The 19,110-nt window shown below is 50.5% G+C and overlaps 1 protein-coding gene and 1 long non-coding RNA gene across 14 annotated transcripts in view; one reads left to right on the forward strand and one right to left on the reverse strand.

Annotated features, from left to right (window-relative positions):
* The window catches only part of LOC123289296 (uncharacterized), a 52,654-nt gene extending 42,945 nt beyond the window's left edge, over window positions 1-9,709 (reverse strand). Inside the window, exon 1 of the long non-coding RNA XR_011506236.1 lies at window positions 5,696-9,709. This is a non-coding gene — a long non-coding RNA (uncharacterized lncRNA). The remainder of the gene's footprint in view (window positions 1-5,695) is intronic.
* DENND1A (DENN domain containing 1A) overlaps window positions 1-19,110 on the forward strand; it is a 513,599-nt gene that overhangs the window by 413,846 nt on the left and 80,643 nt on the right. The window lies entirely within an intron of this gene.

The raw sequence follows: 19,110 nt of genomic DNA on the forward strand, positions 1-19,110 counted from the left end.
TCCTCAAATTGTCTGCTGCAAACCAGACTCCTTCGTTGTGATCTATCTCAGAGGATGTGATATCTTTTGCATTTGGAATTAGCTGGATGTAATGAATTCTGGGTTTTACATATTTATTACCATTGTCCGTGCTCCCTCTGGTCTTGTAACCACTTCTCCTACTCAGCCTGACTCTCTCCAGGGAGAACAAGAGGGAGGCTCAGAGGTGCTGGCAGTCACACAGGCAGCTGGGGGAGGGGGAGCCCTCTTTGGCTTACAGTTGAACAAGCAGGGTTCAAATCATGGCTCCTCATCCATTGATTTACTCCAGCAAACATTTATAACAACCCTGCCCTAGGCCAAGCCCTATGCTGGTGGATAGAGATGAATGAAAAGCAGTCTCTGCCTTGAGATCTCTTCCAATGGCAGAGGCCCCCCTGTAGCCAACAGGACACCCTGTGGGAACTGCCAGATGGAGGGCCGTGGGGACTTTGCTGGAGATTCCAGGAAGGAGGCCTCAGGTCTCATGGGAGATAGCACTTGAGCTTGGCCTTGAAGGGGAGGAGTAGGCATTTCCCGAGCTGTGTGATGGAAAGCAACTTACTTAACCCTCGCTGAGCCTCAGTTTCTTTATCTGTAAAATGGAGATTGTAATGCGTACGTGAAACGCAAGGGCTCCAGAGGTATCAGCATCCTCTTTCAGAGAGCTTCCTGCTCTTACTGGGAGCAGGTCTTTTGTTTCTCTGCCCTCCTTTTTTTTTTTTTCCAATTATTTTAAAGCTATTGATTTTATAGGACATTGTGTATATTTATGTTTTTGTAATTTTTGTTGTTCAGACCAAGAAAATGTTGGAAAACATTCTAAGGGATCTCAGAAAAATGCCTTTCAGAAACAAACAGGAGTCTTTATAAGGAGCACGTGGGGCCAGAAAGTGTCCACAGGACAAAGGCATCCAGGAGAGCCATTTGGGCTCCACAGGCGTTGCTCTGAGAGCAGCCTCTGGTCCTGCCATGTCTTTGCTTGCCTGAGGTCAAGAACTGTGACCCTGACTCATAACTAAAGGACACGAGAGGGAGAAATGAGTGTGGGAACTCTGTTCTACCTAGGACAGTAGCAACAGTCATACGTTTTGGGGAGAAAAAAACAACCTGCAGGGTGACTAAAATGGCCCCAGACTTGGTTACACCCAGGCTCAGCCTGTCTTGCTTGTAGATGGTAGAAGCCCAGCTTAAACCAACTTGGGCAAAAAAAGCAGGAGCAAGAATTTCTTGGCTCACATAACTGAGAAGTCCAAGGCTTCCCTTGCTAGAGGCATGGCTTTTCTTTGCCTGTTAGTTTTTATTTTCAAACATTCTGTTGCTTTGCAATAGAGGCTTAAGGGCCTGTGTGGTAAGAGAGGCCCTCCCCACAATGATTGTGCATCAACTCTCAGAGGAGACTGCTTGACCCAGCATGGCCATGTCTGCGCCACCCTGAACCCATCACTGTGACCAGAGGATGGGGCCCTCCAGCTGGACAAGCCAGGGTCACATGCCCACCCCTTGACTGGATGGGGTTTGGCAAGATCAGTCCCAATAGGAAAAGGGAGTTTTGTTACTTTCCATTCACGTTGGAATGGAAGAGACAAGTGTGGGAAAAAGTAATCCCAACAGTGGTCCGTGGTGGGGTGGAGGGTATCAAGAAGATGGAGGGACTGTGAAATATTGGGGGGGCGGGGGGGGCAGGGTGGGGGAGTTTGGATATCAGGGAAAGGCTTCACCAGGGTGCTCATGTCAGAGCTGAGGCTCCAAGGACAAGGAGGATGTCATCAGCAAACTGACCCTCAGGGTTTGTTAGCTGGACACATGGACTCAGTCAGTGCTGATTTTCTGAGGGCTCCTATTGGACATGGCTATAGGTGCAGAAGATCGAAGCGGGTGCTCTGTGGAGTGGGTCTCATGGGGGAGACAAGGAACCAAGCTCCTTCCTTCCCCGCCTCCCAGGAGTCTCTGAGGGCCTGTTGCTGAGATGGAAAGCCTCCTGGGTGGGCTGGCCAGAGGGCCCAAAGCCACAGTGAGAGAGCTCTGTAAACAGTGCAGACGTTCCCTGGCGCCAGCATCTGAGAGCCCAGTTTCCAGGTGCGAGTCTGCCCCCGCAGCCTTGCCCAAGGATGCCTTGCCCTTTGGCTAGCCCAAGTCCACTGTGGGGACTTCATTGGAATTATTTTCCCATTTCCCTGATGATCAGTCTCTCTCTCCTTTTACTGAAATTTGAAACACACAATAATTATAGGTGAACTACTTTTATAAATGGTTTTATACCTTTGAAAACGCTCTTGCACCCATGATCTTATTATGCTCCTTTTACAGATGAGGAAATTAGGGCTCGGTTGTGACTTGGCCAAAGCCACAGAGCTGAGAAAAGTGGCAGTGCCACAATCCATCCATCTGTTCTCTTCCCACCACCCCTCCTCTGGTCCACCCACCATGCATCTAGCGTATCGATGACACCTTGGGATGCCAGCCACTGAAGATCCCAGGGGAAATCAGTCCCCAGTCCATGGGTCACTGAGCCGACAGGCCAGGGAGGTAGATACAGAAAGAGAAATTGGCCCAGTGCCAGCTAAATGTTAGTGGTGGCTAGAAAATCTGGAATTCTAGGCATGAGAGTTTTGTCTTCCACATGTGGAGGCCAACAATGAGACTCTTTGATCCACTCCTTAAATCCAGGAAGGCTTACTGTAAACCCCAGTGCACAGCTTCCCGGCACATGCTCCTCAAAGGTGAATGAACACGAAGAGGAAAGCATCTTCTTGGACGATCTGGCTCCTCTCCTGGGAAGCTGAGCCCATGCTGTGTGTGCATGTGCATGTGTGCTCGTGTACGTGTGCACGCACACGTGCATGTGGGTGTGTGTGGCATCTCCTGGCAGAGCATGGCAGGGGGAGAGGTAAGGCCTTCCAGCCTCTCCGGAGCCAGTGGTCAGGTCCTCAGGTGTGGGAGCCCTGCTCACAGCCCTGAGCCTGCTCTGCTTGTGTTCAGTGGAGGAGATTACAGGGCTTAATGATCAGCTCCTCCACGCCGCAGCTGATGCCAGCCTCTACCCCCTTTACACCTAATTAGTCTCATTAATGAGCTCCTCTGCTCTCCATAGAGAGAGTTTCCTCTTTGGAATAAGAAGCAAAAATACCTTGCCCAGGTAGATTGCTGAAGCCTTTAATTATTGCCCACACCTGCTAAGCCTTGTGACTCACACCCAGTGATAGTGCTGAGCTGAAATGGGGCTTGTTTATAAGCACGAGCAGATTTTAACTCTTTCAACACCAAAAAGGCTTTTGACTTAAAGAGACACACTTCCCCAAGACTTCACACTCGCTCATTTCTAGCAGGCCAGGCTCTGCCCCTCACATGGGTATCCCGAGATAGCAGAGGCACTGTCCTCAAGGAGTCCACAAGCCAGTCAGAGAGAGGGGCAAGAAACTACATAGACAATCTTAGTGGCTACCATTTACCACATCCCTGCCACAGGTTTTCTGAATCCTCAAAATAAAACTTTGAGGCAGACATTACACCTCTCTGTTACCGACGAGGAGACTGGGGGCAGAGAGGTGATGGCACCTGTTCCAGGTGCCCCAGGAGGGAACGGTATTAAGCTGAGTGGAACCAAGTCTGCTGGCCACTGTGGCCAGTGTACTTCCCACTCTTGCCCCACATCTCCCTTTCATGCCATACCATGAACTGAGGGCCATGGTGGAGGTAAAGTCACATTGTGAGGCCAGGAGAGGGCAAGAGTCACAGTCAGGCAGGTGGATGACGTGAGCAAGGACCATCCAAGCAGAAAGAACCTGAGCACAGACTCAGAGGTGAGAGCTTTCCCTGCGCATTCACAGACCTGCCAGCATGTAGTACAGTGGGATGAAGTGTGGGGGGTGGGGGGCAGCGAGGCAGGAGGGGAGGCAGGGGCCAGAGCAGGAGGCCCTCAAATGCAGGGTGAGGAGGCTGGCCCCGTGGCTGAGTGGTTAATTTCTTGTGCTCCGCTTCGGCAGCCCCAGGGTTTTGCTGGTTTGGATCCTGGGTGCAGACATGGCACCACTCGTCAGGCCATGCTGAGGCGGCATCCCACATGCCACAACTAGAAGGACCCACAAATAAAAATATACAACTATGTACTGGGGGGATTTGGGGAGAAAAAGGAAAAAAAAATGCAAGGTGAAGACTTTGGACTTCTGTCCACTGCACCCTCCCCAGTACCTAGCATAGCACCCAATAAGTAGTTGGCTCTCCATGTTGGTGAATGGAAGGACATCTACCCTGAAAGCAGGACAACCACTGAAAGATTTAAGGCAGGGGAGGGACAATATCAGAGGGCTAGCTGGCAGAATCCCTGGGTGGATCTCTCTGCACATGCTCTGATCAGAGGACACTGGCGTCGAAGGTCAAATCCTTACCACAGCCCTTTGCTGCCATGTGACAGACTTGTCGCTAGGTAGTGGGGGTGGGTTTCAAACCCAGATCCACCTGCCGAACCCAAGTTCTCTCCCGTCACCACGTGGTCTGCTAGATAGAAGCTTACTAAGTGGCTGAGAACACAAGACAGGGTTGCCTGGCATGGGCTCCTTGGATTCTGAATACGAAACTTCCAGGATAGGCACCAGTCTTCCCAAAGACCAAAGCTGCCCACTCAACAGAACCAAGTCACTCTGACCAGATTTAGACAAATTTTAAAATGAAGAAGGTAATATTTAATAGCTTATATTGGTGACCACAATTACCAGGACACACTAACCAGTTTGCTATTTAGTCCTAGGAGACCGAGGATGAATCTTTTTCTTAAAAAATAAATCCATGTCTCAGGGACAGTAGCAACAGCTCCCAGCCACTGAGTCTCTGTTACATGTCCAACCCTGAGTCAGTGCCTTATATAAAATCTGTCAGTCCCTCATGACAACTCTATGAGGTAGGTTGCATTATCACCGTATTACAAATGACAAACTGAGGCTTGGGAGCTTAAAACTCTCCCTCAGTCACATGGATAGTGAGCCACAGAGCCAGGATTCTCAGACCAGCCCAGCCCACTTTAGAGCCGGAGCTGCCCCAGAACATGCTCTGCCTCAGAAGCCATCCAAAAAGGGACACCAGTCAACACAGGGCACTTCCTTCACAGCAGGTGGAGTGTAGGACAGACTGGCAAGCCCTGAGTGTGCAAACGTCCAGTCAGCCAGGAGCTGGGGAACTGGCAGAGCCCCCAAGCCTTGGCCGGGACTCTTGTGCTTTGCAGACATGGTCTGCAGGCAGAGGCAGGCAGGCAAGGCCCAGGCTTTGCTCTGCTGGGAACTTGTGTCCTAAGTTCTTGGAAGCTGCCATTGAAGGTCAACTGGCAGCTAGGTAGAGGAGTTGAGCAGCCAGCCTTGGAGCAGCCCACCAGCCCTTCATCCAAACACTCACCAGTGTCTCTGGAGCACCTTCTGTGTGCCAGGCTCTGCTCTCAGGGTTGGGGATTCAGTGGTGAGCAAAACATAGTCCCTGCTTGGGGCCTCTGCTGGACTCTCAGGAAGGAGGAGGCACTGGGGGACCCCAGCTGGTTCTACACACCTCTCCAGGGTGCCCAGCTTGGTAGGGGGGATGGTCAGTCTGCCAGATCTAGGCCATGACAGTCCATATCAACTCTTACCTCCTAAGATCACTCTTGAATTCCTCCCTTTCCATTCCTATTCCCCCAGCTTCCATCATCTCTTACCTGGATTCTCCTGGCAGCTGCCTCAGTGGGCACCCTGCTCCCATTGTGCCTCCTTGGCAGACACGTTCTGGAGACTAGAATGATCCTGCCAAAGTGCGAATAACTAACCCCACCCCCCAAAGTTTCAGGGCTTCCCCATTGCTTTAGGAAAACTTGGCCTAATAGGCCCACAGGATCTATACCCAGCCTTCCTCCTCAGCTTGACTCATGCCCCTCCCCCTTTGCTGTATGTTCCAGCCACTCTGGCTTTCTCTTGGTTGCCTTTGCACTCCTCCATCTCACCTAGGCCTGGCGAGCTCCTGCTTACCTTCTTCTCTCAGCATGCCTGTCACTGCCCAGGAATACTTTCTGCTGCCTCCAGACTAGACCAGGTCTTGGCACCCTGTTAGATGCTCTGCTAGCAGCGGGAACTTCTTTATCCCAGGTGATAATGACACAAGGCGAGGTTGCTTGACTACCCTTGGGTAGCTGACCATGATAGCCCAGTGGCTGATCCCCAGTAGGTACTCAGGGCTACTGGCTGAATTAATGAATGAAAGGCGAGGACTGCCCTTCCTTGCAAATTTGGGAAAGGCTTCTTGAAGGCAGAGTCCCTTGAGTTGTGTCCTGAAGAATGAGTACATATTTGCCAGGCCAAGGGAATGATCAACAATGTGTATAATGTTTATGTTTTAAAAAAAGATAATGTACATACTGGGTTCTACCACATGCCAGTGCTTTCAGGCCTCACAGCATCCCGTGAGCTTGGCGGCATCAGCTCCATTTTCTTGGGGAGGGAGCTGGGGAAGTACACTTGGCTCACAGGGATGAGGACGAGAGTCAGGGTGCAGAAGGCCTGCTACGCTGGCTCAGTAGGGGCACAGAATCTGTTGTGGAGGGCAGGTGCATTCAAAACCTCACACCCCCAAGGATAGGGGTCTGCTCAAGAGGCTTTGCTGAGGTCAGAGCCCCTTTCCTAAAAGCTGACAGCTCTTTTCTGCACAGGCACAGAGAAGCATAGTCAGATGCAGCTCAAGTGTTCCCCCTCCAGGAAGCCTCCTCTGATCGCCCCCACCTCTGGCAAATAGCAGGGGCAGTGATGCCTGCTGCAAACTTCTTAGTCACCAGCTAGTGGCAGGGTGGCTGGTAGAGCCTGACCCCACCACTTTCTTGTTTGGGTTTCTTAATCTCTCGGAACCTCAGTCTCTTCACCTTTACAACAGGAATAATGATACCTGGTAGGCAAAGTCCGAGTGAGTGAGGCCAGCTTGCACAGTACCTGGCACAGGTAGGCAGTCGGTAAATGTGCACTGCCTTCCTGTTGCTTAGACTTTTCCCCATCGTTGCATTCTCCACCCCCTTCCCTGTTTCCACTTCTTTCTGGGCATCCTCACTGTTGGTAGGTCTCCAGGTAGTTGCCATCCTGCCTTTGCCATCTCCACCAACTAATAGCTGCTGTTTAGCTCACCCGTGCATATTTTAGCCTCATAATTTTTCCTCCTGAATCAGCCTCTGCAGATTCTCATCACCTCGCTTTCTCTTCCCTGAACTCCCTCCAATTTGGAGATTCAAAAGAGGCGCTTCTCTGCATGAACATGCTGTGATTCAATTTGAAAATAAATTTCTCCTGGCAGCAGCCATTTTTCTGAAAAGTGACATTTAAGAGTGACAGTGGACAAGATTGTAAACAGGTTTCCAATAAGAAAAAAAAGTCAGTGTTAAGTACATTCTATGAATTTTTTTGAACAATGTGTGTGTGTGTATCTATAATTGCAACCTTGCTGTGACACCGTCTGCTTCAGGAAGAATTCTGGGATAGTGTGGCTCTGTTTCTAACTATCTTAGTATTCTTTTACTTTTCAGAAAGTTTCATTTCATGGGACTCGCTCCCATTCAGGATTGTAGACAGTTCATTCATTCAACACACAGGTATTCATTCACTGCCACTTGTGTGCCAGGCTGTGTGCTCAGTAAGGGCACTGTGGACTGATAAGACAGTTGACTCCCTGTCCATAAAGAGCTCACATCCTCAGTGGCGAGGCGGGTGGGTAAGCAGGTAACTGTGTGTGATATGATAGAGACAGTCTTGGGGTGCCATGGGAGCCAAGAGGAAGTTCCAGAGAGGGAAAGCCATGGGGACAGGGATGGCTTCCTGGAGGCCATCACACTTGAGCTTGGCCTTCTGAGAAGGAGTTAGCATTCCAGCTGAAGGGAAAGGCAGGGAGGTCTGAAACAGTGTGCTATACGGGAAGCTCCAGGCAGTTCCCAGTGACTGAGACTTCCGGTTTGCAGAGGGAAGTAGCAGGAGGTATTGCTGGAGGGCCCACTGGGGCTCGCATCCATCTCAGAAGAGCCTTGGACCCCTCACAAAGGCAGCGAGGAGCAGTGCAGGCTTTAAGCAGGTGTGATGTCATGAGATGGTCGGAGTAGTGCTTCAAGAAGATCCCTCTGGGGTGGTGCGACAGCAGGATGGGTGGAGAAAGCCTGGAAACAGGGCCCAGGGAGGAGATGAGGAGGCCTCATGGGTCAGAGGGAGGGCTCAGGGGAGAAGGATATTTAGAAATTAAAGAAGGTAGCCCTGTAGCAGAAGATCTGTTATCCTGTGTTTCTCTTAAAACAAAGTGTTCACAAGTACCTCAAATTACCAGCTTTTTTTTTTCTTTTTTTTGGTCTATCCTGACACCAGAGACTGTATTGCTAGTAAAATGGATTCACCTGACACTTGCCTTCCCCATTCGTCATGACTAAATAAAAGCTCTTCCCGGGGGTTCTTGGGATGGTGTTCTGACACTCCCGCTGGCTGGAGCCACAAAGTACCCTGCAGTCATCTTCCAAAGGAAATGAGAAGTGAGCGACTCCCGATGTGCCACCAGAGCAAGAGGGGGAATTGTTTGGTCCCTGTAGAGGGATTATTGGTAAAAGGCCTTTGGGATCCTGGAGGGGCAGACAGGCCAAGTGGGCATGAAAGGCCTGGAACTGTTGTCAAAACTCTCATCCAAATACTTTCTTTGGGCAGCTTCTCTCTTCTTTCTGCTGAACTCACCAGCCCCCACCAGCCCTGGGGCAGAGGGAAGTGGAGGGCTGAGCAGACAGCCTGTCACAGGGCACATGGGCTGCTAACTACAGGAATTCCAGAGCCATCTTCCAGGGTCCTGTGAAGAGTAAGTGAGGTCATAATTGGGAAGCCACCTGAAAAGCTGTGAGGTTCCCAACAGAATTAAAGCAGGTGGTTGCTGGTGCCCTGAGACTCAGTGTGGTGAGAGGCAGGGTTGAAAAGAATGACTAGATTGAAATTTGGAAATGACCTTGAGATGTCAGTTTTCCATGTAGCTCCTCTCATCAAGAGCAAATGAGATTTGATGATGTTAGTGACCTTTTGGAATGTGGCAGGTGACAGAGGAAAGAACTCAGACTTTAGACTCAGATGTGCCTCGATATAAACCCCCAGCCCCCATCTGTCATATGGTCTTGGGCAAGTCACTTGACCTTTCAGAGCTTTATTTCCAGATCTAAAAAAGGGGTAGATGCCCTCATGTCCCTGTCACATATTTGTGTGTGTGTGATCTCACCATGCTCTCTCAGAGGAGGGACCCTGACTGGTTTAGTCATTACTGTTCTGGTGCTTAAACAGTGCCTGTCTCATAGTCAATGTATAATAAATAGTTTGTTTTTCATTTATAACTCACTCTTAATACCTCCCTGTCACTAGATCAGCAATCAATTGGATGACACAATGTCATGTTTGGTGTCCCCTCAAGACTGGTCGATTGTGGAATAGCACACCCTGCCTCTGCCCTTGCCCTTCTGAAGTCTGGTATTTCATGTCCCCTTGGGGGGTTTTTCTCCAAAATTTTGTTACAAAATTTTTCAAACATACGGAAAAACTGAAAGAATTTTACAGTGAATACCCGCATACCATCTAGATCGTCCTATTAACATTTTACTGTGCTTGCTTTATCACATATCTATCCATCCATCACTGCATCTTCTTTTTTGATGGCTTTCAAAGTAAGTTTCAGATATCGGTACACTTCCCCCTACAAAATTCAGCATGTATATTGCTAACTAGAATAAATACTGTTTGTGAATAGCAGACAACTGCTATTGTTGTTGTTGTTGTTGTTGTTGTTGAAAAGACAGTCATGGTGATTTGATATTCCCAAAGATAAGACACCTGCCAGCCACCGTGTTGGAGATCTTGCCATTTCCTGGGAACCAGACTGTCCTTATTTTATGGACTGGCCTCAGGCAGGAAAATGGCTAGAAGTCACAGCCACTGTGGTGCCCCAGGCACAGACTTCAGCCCATCCCCTGGATGTTCATCCCCTTGACAGCCTCCGAAAGCCTGTGGAAGACTTATTAATGCAACCATAAAAACGGAGGCGGGGGTTTGCACGATGGATTCAGGACTGGGTCAGGTTTAGTTATGGGCTTAGTCCTGCCAAACTCCTGCTGGGTCAGATCCAGTCCCAGCCTCCTCTCTCCACGTTGTCTATCACAGAGGGATCTGGGACACAGAGATCAGGACCTGAAAGGTCACCAATCCGGGTTCTAGAAAGTCAGAATCAGGGGCCCTGATGAGTGAACGCCTTGGCCTCATGTAGGACTGTTATTGTCCACATGTCCCAGTGAAAAAACCTAGGGTATAAAAGTCCCCTCTGAGAACCTACTCTTTGGCAAGAATCGTGTTGGGCCATAGTCTCCACTCATCTGTTTACATTCAGTCAACAAATGTTCATTGAGCGCCCTTGTCTTTGAAGCTAACCACCTTGGGAGAAACAGAGGCAGTCCACCGGAAGGATTTGGAAAGCAATTTAGTTGATAAGGGAGTCTCACGTCCATTAATCCTCACATCCATCCGGCAGAGCAGGAATTTGCTATCATGTCCCACTAAACTATAGCAGGAGATAAAGGAGCAAGCCAGGCTTGGTGTCAGATCCCAGTCCTACCACTCACTGTGAAACGGCCCTAAGCTGCTTAACGCACTGTTCTGCCCTCCATTTGTTCATCTGAAAATGGAGGGTATGATCCCAGCTTCCTCGGGACGCTGTGAGATACAGCCTATGTAAAAGTATTTAGGTGTTTAATGAACATATCCATCACCTACTCGGGAAGGTTCTGCCCTGGGCACTGGGGATACTGTGATGGAGAAGAGAAGCAGAGCCACTGCCCTCTTGGTGCTTACAGTCTAGGTCAGGCACAGAGCCGAGCAGACCACCTGGGTCAAATCCTGCCTGCGCGAACCTAGAGAAGTTACCTCACATTTCTGTGCCGCAGTTTCCCAATTATAAAATGGGGACAGCAACAATATTTACCTCATGGGGTTGTTATGAGGATTAAATGAGTGGATACATGCAAAACACTTCGAAAGGTACCTGGCACAGGGTAAGCACATGTAAGTGTCTGTTACTATTGTTGACACTATACCACTACCCCGCACCCCCAGGTTACCAAAGGCATTAGACTCCTCTGAGCAGCTTTGTAACAGTCTGAGCCATGGCCCACGAATCTGCATTAAAGAGAACCTCCCTACGTGAGTTTCCTTGCAATTTCAGATGCAGGAACCACTGATCAAAGTGATCCACAAATAGCTTCCCATGGAGGTGAGGAAACCAAGACTCAGAGAGGGAGGGGGCCTGCCCAGGGGGACACAACTAGTCAGCACTAGAACCAGAACACCTCAAGGCTGATGACCCCACGTCCGGGCTCTTACAGAGACTCTTGGCCAAGACCAGCCAGCCAGTATCCTGTGCCTTGAACCAATGGTGTGTGTTCTCCACACCATTGTGACAATTTGTCATGGTAAAGGGTGCAGTAGAACTGAATCAGCTGTGTGTTCTGGGGAAGATCATCTCTCAAGTAAGGAAATCCCTATACCTCACATATAAAAAGACTTCCAAGTATTTTAACCAAGAAGCTCTCAAATATTAAGAGTCCACCAGCCATTAAATAACTCCGTGGAGGAGGCATAAGAAATTGTCTCCCCAAATAGTCGCTTCACCTGCATTGTAGATGCAGGAATATTCATGCCACTCCACTTTATCTGGGTGACTCCTATAATTAATATTTACTGAAAACAATCATTAGTCTCTGCTGGGCGACATTAAACCCACGTTAGCAGTATTTTTAGCCGGGCATTCTGCACACCTGCGATGGCAGGCACTGTGTGGCGGTGCGAACCCCTGCCGTGCTTTATAAACAAGCCTCCTGGCTCCTGGACCCACCTGCCCTGCAGGCTACTCAGGCAGCAGGCCAGCGGGCCCAGTGGTGGCTGTCCTGATGCATGCCTGCCCCAGCGGCCCGCACCTCTGGTGGGGGTCCTCAGTTCACTTTACTTCCCAGACCTCAAAAATGAAACTCATTTGTTTTGAGACAGTGTAGCATCTGTACCCCAGGCTAGACCCATATAGAAGGTGTAATTTTTCCAAAAGGGTTGAGGTTTTCTCCAGTAAGGGTGAGGAGGATCATAATGACAACCATTTATCATATGCTTTATGTATGCTGTTCCTTTAAACCACACAACACCATGACAAGGTAGGTCCTAGTTTCCTCCTTTTCCAGAAGAGGAAACTGAGGCTCAGAAAAGATGAGGACTTCCCCGAGGCCACACAGCCATTAAGTGGGATTCCAACCTGCTCTAACTGAATCCGTGCTTTTCACTGTGCTCTTTCTCAACCTTAGTCTTATTTGATTCAGTTAAATGATCAAGGAGAAGGGAAATGGAACTAACATTTTTTGATTGCCTACTATGTGCTAGGCAATTTACATGTATTGTCCCAGTTAACTCTCACAACCGGAAGTAGCTCATAGGAGGTAAGAATGATTATTCCCATTTTCTAGATGAAGAAACTGAGGCTCTAGAGAGTTTGTTACTTAATGAAAATCACACTGCTAGTAACCATCAGAGGCAGAATTCAAACTCAACTTGATTCTCCAACACTAGATGTTTTCCCACCTCACCAAAGACATTGAGACACATTTGCCATACAAGTGGGTAATAATGTATAGTTTCATTCAGAGCCTGAGATTTTGTTATTTTCCTACTACCCAGCTGATAGGAGCTTTCTGCTTAAAATTTTTGAGGTTTATAAAGAACTTTTTATCCTGGTACATTTATATAGGGTGTTATAATTCTTAGGGCTCTTCCATAATTATCTAATTTCATCCTTATAATAATCCTGTGAAAGTAGGTGTTAACAAAGCCCATTTTACAGAGAAGTATACTGAGCTTAGGCTGAGCGCATGCCCAGGGCGAGTACCCAACAGAGCAGGAGCTCAGCCACGAGGCCCATGTTCTCCACACACTCCCACAGCGTTGCTCCCAGGTCTGCATCTCTTCAGTGGGACTGAAGACTAAGGAATTTAGACGCTTTTAGTAGAGAAAGAGATTTAGGGGGGAGCCTTGCGGCAGTGGAACCCGCCATCAAGGACCCCTTCATTAAAGGTGGTGACATTTCCTCACCCACAGGAGCAGGCCGGAAGTTGTGATGGTCAGGGAACTGCAAAAATAGCAGCTTTCGCACTGATTCCTATGCGGGAGGAACTGGTGGTTCCAGGGCAGATAAGAATGACTTTACAAGATGAAAATGATCAGTGAGGGCACGCAGGTCTGGAGGGGAGCGGAGTTGGCATTTTTTGGCCCTGCAAATAGCTGCCCATCTGCTCTCTGTCAGAATATGTTAGGAGTGCATCTGGATTGCTGCCCCTGAGTCTCGGCTCCAGGCTGGTCATGTGGTTGTCTCCACGACAACTCCAGGAGCGGTGTAAACTGCTGCGCTTTGAGCCAGATGCTGCTCTGCACATGTGGTCTAATTAGACGGCGTTCCGGCCTCCCGCCTCCCTTCCCTGCCCCTCCCAGTATACACACCACATTCTCTCCTTTCCCTTCCTCCCTCCCGCTAACCCTCATCCTCACATCCTCAGTCAGTCTGTCTTGCTCTGCACCCTGTTGGCCTCTTTCTCAGAAATGTTCCTGTTGCCTTATCTGCGGTGAATAATTCATTCAACAAGCATCAGAGGGCCTGCACTGGCCCAGGCACTGTGCTAGGAACTAGAGATACAGAGACAAATAAGATACCACGCATACTCTTGAGGAGTCCACCGTCTAGCAGGGGAACTGACAGGGCAGCCAGGCATGCAAAAATGGCAGTAAGTGCGCTAGTGGAGGTGAGCAGAGGGGCTGTGGAACCCAGAGCAGGGACGCCTGACCCAGCCCAAGGCAGAAAGAAGACGAGGGGGAGGATCCCAGGGCAGCTAGCCCCGAGTTAATCCTTGAAGGGTGAGGGGGAACTTGCACAGCCTGAGAAAGTGGGATGGGAGGACCTCCTGGCAGAGGGTGCAGCACATGCAAAGACAGGAGACTACAGACCAGTCTGGAGAACTGTAGCCGGCTCCAGGGTGTTTGGGGAAGTGAGGAGCTGTGGTTGTGAGCTGTGCAGGGTCACACGCCTGGAGCGCTTCTCTCCAGCTCCGTACTCTGCACGCCTGCACAGATCTGCAGGCACTGGGAGCCAGGGACAGGGGAGTGGTCCGGTGGCTGTTGGAGCAGCCTGGCCTATCCAGGGTGGATTGGAGGAGGCGGCTCTGAGTAAATGAAGCCCCTTCAGTAAGTTTCCCTGTGAATGGAGTCTGCTCCTCGGACCCAGGAGGCTCAGTTCAGGGCTGGGCGGCTTGTTCAGGGGTGAGCCACCAGCATGTGCTGAGTAATTATTTTTTGCATCTTTCTCAGCAGTTGTTTATTCTAAGGGTCCAACATCCACCACTCCTCAGATCTCTGTCTCTCAGTGAAAATGCCCCCAAATAAGGAAGAGGAGAATGAGCATCTGTCTCGCTTACCCCATCTGTGACATGCCTCCTGAACTCTGAGGACACAAGCTCCTCACTGTGCATCACCAGCCGGGCCTTGTCACGGCCCCACTCCTCTGCTCACACCCTCCTCTGCTTTCCCATCTAGCGAGTACCTGGAGCTTGGTTTTTATATCACCTCCTCCCCGACGTGGCCTTTCCTGGAGCTCACCCCACCCCACCCCGACAAAGTCACCCTGGCTGTGCTCTCCCAGCACCCCAGTCACAGGTATTTGTTGAGTGAACGATGCAGAAGGTCCCACACGAGATGTAACACCTAGTTCTCAAAGGGCATCTGAAAAGAGCTGTTAGGACTTAACCTCCGCTGAGCACCAGCTGTGTGCTACTCAGTAATGGCACCTTGACGGATGCCATATCATTTCAAACCTCTCAACTTCCTCTCAATATGAAGTAGGTAATATCCCCAATTCACAGATGAGGAAACTGAGGCTCACTTGCTTCCCCATTCCTGGAGCTCCGGGCTGACCTGAGCCTCTTTTAAGTCCCCAGGCAATACACAATCCCCGAGTAAAGACTCTGGGCTCCTTGGATGAGGGCTGCAGTATGTGGCAAAGGACATTTCTGTGTGGGAAATCATCTGCTGTGTCTCGAATTCCCCACAAACCCAGAGAAAAAACGTGTTTGGGCAACTGAGCATGCTCAGAGTGCCGTGGGGTGTCGTGGAAGAGCCTGCCTGGGCTTTGGAGTCAGACAGAACTGACTTCAAATACAACTCTGGCTCTTCTCAGCTCTGTGGCCTTGGGCGAGTCACGTCCCCTCCCTCTGTAGGAGGAGGATTAGGCGCTCTCTTCACAGGGCTGTTAGGCAGATCCACCCTTTAACCCTGGGGACCGTGTGCCTGCTGCACCCAGCCCGTGGTGGGGCTCTGCCCGAGGTGGCTTTGTGCTGCTCCCGTTTCTCCTTGCTCTGAGTCACGGTCTTGACTCTACTCACCCAACGTGTGTCCTGGGCAGGTAGGGCATGTCTCATGCCCTGAAACAGGGCTGCTTGAAGTAAATCACTGAAAGCATGCTTTGGGCAGAGAACTGCCATTATTTGGGGTAAAAGACTACTATTGTTTCACCCCTCTAGGAGTGGAGCCCTGGGCTAAGCTGTTTACACAAGTCACCTGTGGGGTAGGAAGTCTCTCCCTGATCTTACGGGTGAGAAGCTGGTCTGAGAGGGTTTAGGGCCTTACATGTGATCCAGACACAGGAAGCGGCAGTGCTGTCATTCCCACTCGAGTTCACTCTCTTCCCGACTCTGCAGTAGAGGCTGTGCATCGTGTCTTGTTTCTCTGTGAGGAGCCGTAGGTGACCTCGTGGAAAAAGGCCCTTTCTGTGCCTAGAAACAACACATTAGCATTAGAAAGTATCTTGAAGATGTTCTAGCTCAGTACCTTACCATTTCACAGATGAAGAAAGTGAGGCCTGGACAAGGAAAAGGAATCAAGGCCAAGTCAGGGGTCTGACTCTTCTCCTTGCGCTCTTTCCCCTTCACAGTGCTGCCCTTTGTTTATGACTAAAGACTTGCTGCCAGAGCCTCCTGGGCACCAAGTCCCATCAAGGCACTGGAGACCGGCCCTGAACAAGTGGCATTCGGGAGAGGGGTGATCATAAATAAGCGAACCAGTAAGTGAGCCTGACAATTCAGTGTGTGGACAGTGCTGTGGAGGAAGCCCCTAAGGGCTGTGCCGCCAATGACTGGGGGCAGCATTTCTTTAGTGAGGTGTGTCTCTCTGCCCCTCACTTAACTCAGTTAGAGGGTTGGGAATTTTTCTTCTCTGCAGACTAATTTGTGCTTCTTCAGTGTTCTCTCGTGTCCTTTAGCCTTTTGCTCCGTGAGTCCCGTATTCCCATTGCCGCAGCTCATGTTGGTTCTCCTGCTGATCACTTTTCAGGTTATTTACGTTTCTCTGGGGGGTCTGCCAGGCCCTCAAAACCCACCCTCTCTCCAATAAGCTCTCAAACTGCCTTCTCCTCACTCTCAGGGGACTGCACTCCTTGGCTCTAATCAGTTTGGCACATCCTTTCTTGGGACTTGGGAATGCAACGGTCGCTGTGTTAAAACCCAGAATCTGGCTCTTGGTGACAGTGAGGCACACTCAGGTGCAGCCGAGGCGGCTGAGCCAGGAGGTGTTTGGTGCTGAGGTCTCGGCATGTCCCTGTTTGGTTTCCATCTGGGGAGAGAGCTGTCGCTCTGCTGCAGCACAGAGATGGTCACCATCTCTCATGTCAGCTCGCTTTGAGCGGCCGCTGCTCCTTGGAATTGACGACACGATGGCGCTGTATGCTTAGAGGGTGAGGTAGGTGTTTCCGGTGGAGGCTCCAAGAGGTGAGAGGGCTCTGGAATCACATAGAGGAGCCAAAACTCACGCTCATTTCTCCAAAGCCCCCTCTCTTCATGACCGCCTTATAATCTATCTCTTTGAATTGCTAGAGCAGCCCCAGTGGCGGCTAGTACTTCCAATACTATCTTGTGATTGTTACTTTTAATCAAGAGATACTATATTGTGTTGCATGAGCCCCAGAGCCAAACAGAATTTACATCAATCTCTGGTTCTGTCATTGACCAGCTCTGCAACCTGAGGCAGGTGACTTCACCTTTCTGAGCCTCAATATCCTTATCTGTAAAATGGAGATCATAACAACACCTCCTGGGCTTGCTGTGAAGAATAAGTGAGATAATGCATGTAAAGCCACCTAGCACAGGGTCAGCGCTCAGTAAGCGGTAGCCGTTTTTAATCACTGCACCTGCTGTCCTTGTAGAGCCGATTTCCATCTGCATTTCTTATGGAAGGAAAATCTTAAGCTGGTATGCATGAAGCCCCACTTCATTGTGTCTCCTCGGCTTCCGCAGGCCTCCCCGCTCATCTGCCGTTCCTGCGCTAATCAGAATTTCCTGACTTCTCCCTGTTTGTCTCGGTTAATGCAGAAGGAAGGGGCTGCTGGCACAGAGGAGCTGAGGCGTGGGCCGACGCGCCTGTGATTTGAATGTCTTTACTGTAATCTAGCGAGTGTGTGCGGGGGCTTCTGTCAATACCGGAGCGGCTGGCCAGAATGGGCAAATACTGTCAGCCCAGCCGTCCCTGCCCCGCAAATCATCGGAGTCGCTCTTGTCAGGCACCCACATTTCCCCGACTTAAATCATCCGAACAGTGAGCCAGCTTCACAACGACACACTGAGTCTTTGTTTAGGCCTTGTTATATTGTCACGGGCCCAGGCTGGGAGTCTGTCCCAGCGTGCCTGAGCTACCGCATAAATGGTTCAGAAGGCTGGCTTGGTCCTGTCACCACAAAATGTGGCCCAGCCCAGCCAGAGCTGTCTGACTGTGGCCATTCAGTGACCACCTTCCCAAGTCCACCCTGGTGGCCCTCGAGCATGTACCATGTTGTGCCTCTGAGGGTGAAGGGAGAGCGTGCTTGGACTTGGGAGTCATTCAGAGCCACCAGCTTTGGGACCTTGGGCAAAACACTTCACCTGCACGGGCGTCCTTTCCTCATCTGTAGAGTGGGAGTCATTTATGAACGTCTCCAAGCTCTGGGGAGGATTAAGTGAGGGTAAGGTCCAGGTTGGTCCAGAGCAAGTGCTCAGCTGACATTGGCACCCTTCTCCCTAAACTCCTGCCTGCTTCTGGCTGACCTGAAGTTACTATAATCTAATTCTGCCTTCTGGTAAGTAAGGATTTGGCATTCCCTAGGCCAGACACGCTAAGCCTTTTCTGTGTTGGTTCCATGGCGGCCACCACAGCTGACCCTGGGAGGAGCCGTGCTTTGGCCCCAGCTCGGGAAGTGGCGCTGAGGCCCAGAGCAGGGGCCTCCGCGTGAGATTTACCCGTGGCTGGTGGGGCAGTGTTGGCTGCCCAGGGGAGGCTATAGGAGCACCCTTCTGACTTCAGAGCTGGGTTCTTGGCTGCACTGCACTTTGGCCAGTGACTTGGGTGTTTTCTTAGGAATTCAGAGGTATTTAAACAAAATGCAGCCAGTTAGGACTGCTGGTGATAAATGGAGCCGTATTCCTTGGCTTTCTTTGTTCCGTTTCTTTATTCTCAGATTTTAAAAACTGTGTGTTGATTGGTCTAGGCACTGTGCTAGTAGTCACTTTCACCTGTCCCGGTGGTTCTCCCCTTGGCTGCATTGGAGTCATCTGGGGAGTTTTTGAAACTGCTCCAGCCCTGGCATTGGGATTTAAAAATTGCCCCTGCTGATTCTAATGCATGGCCAAGGGTGAGCGCCACTAACTGCACCATCGCATTCATCCCTGTTTAACCTCCAGCAATCCCCTGAGGCAGTAGTTCTCCCCGTGTTACAGGTGGTGAGAGGGTGGTCATCTGCATGCATGGGCAGAGCTGGCACTGGAACCCAGCTCTGTGTCCCACTCTACCTCTGCCCGGGATGGCTCAGCTGACACCCACTGCCTGCCAGCCACTGAGAGTAGATCAGAGCCTACCCCCTAGGATCCTGCCGTGGGCTGGGGGCGGTCAGCTGGGCACAGGTGGTGATGGCGGTGGTCATGGTCTAGAGACACCGAGGAGGCACTGGGGCGCCCTCTTCACCTGAAGGAATCAGGCAAGGTTCTCAAAAGGGGCCAAC

This window comes from Equus asinus, chromosome 10 (assembly GCF_041296235.1).
Source record: "Equus asinus isolate D_3611 breed Donkey chromosome 10, EquAss-T2T_v2, whole genome shotgun sequence".
In the NCBI taxonomy this organism is placed as follows: domain Eukaryota; kingdom Metazoa; phylum Chordata; class Mammalia; order Perissodactyla; family Equidae; genus Equus; species Equus asinus.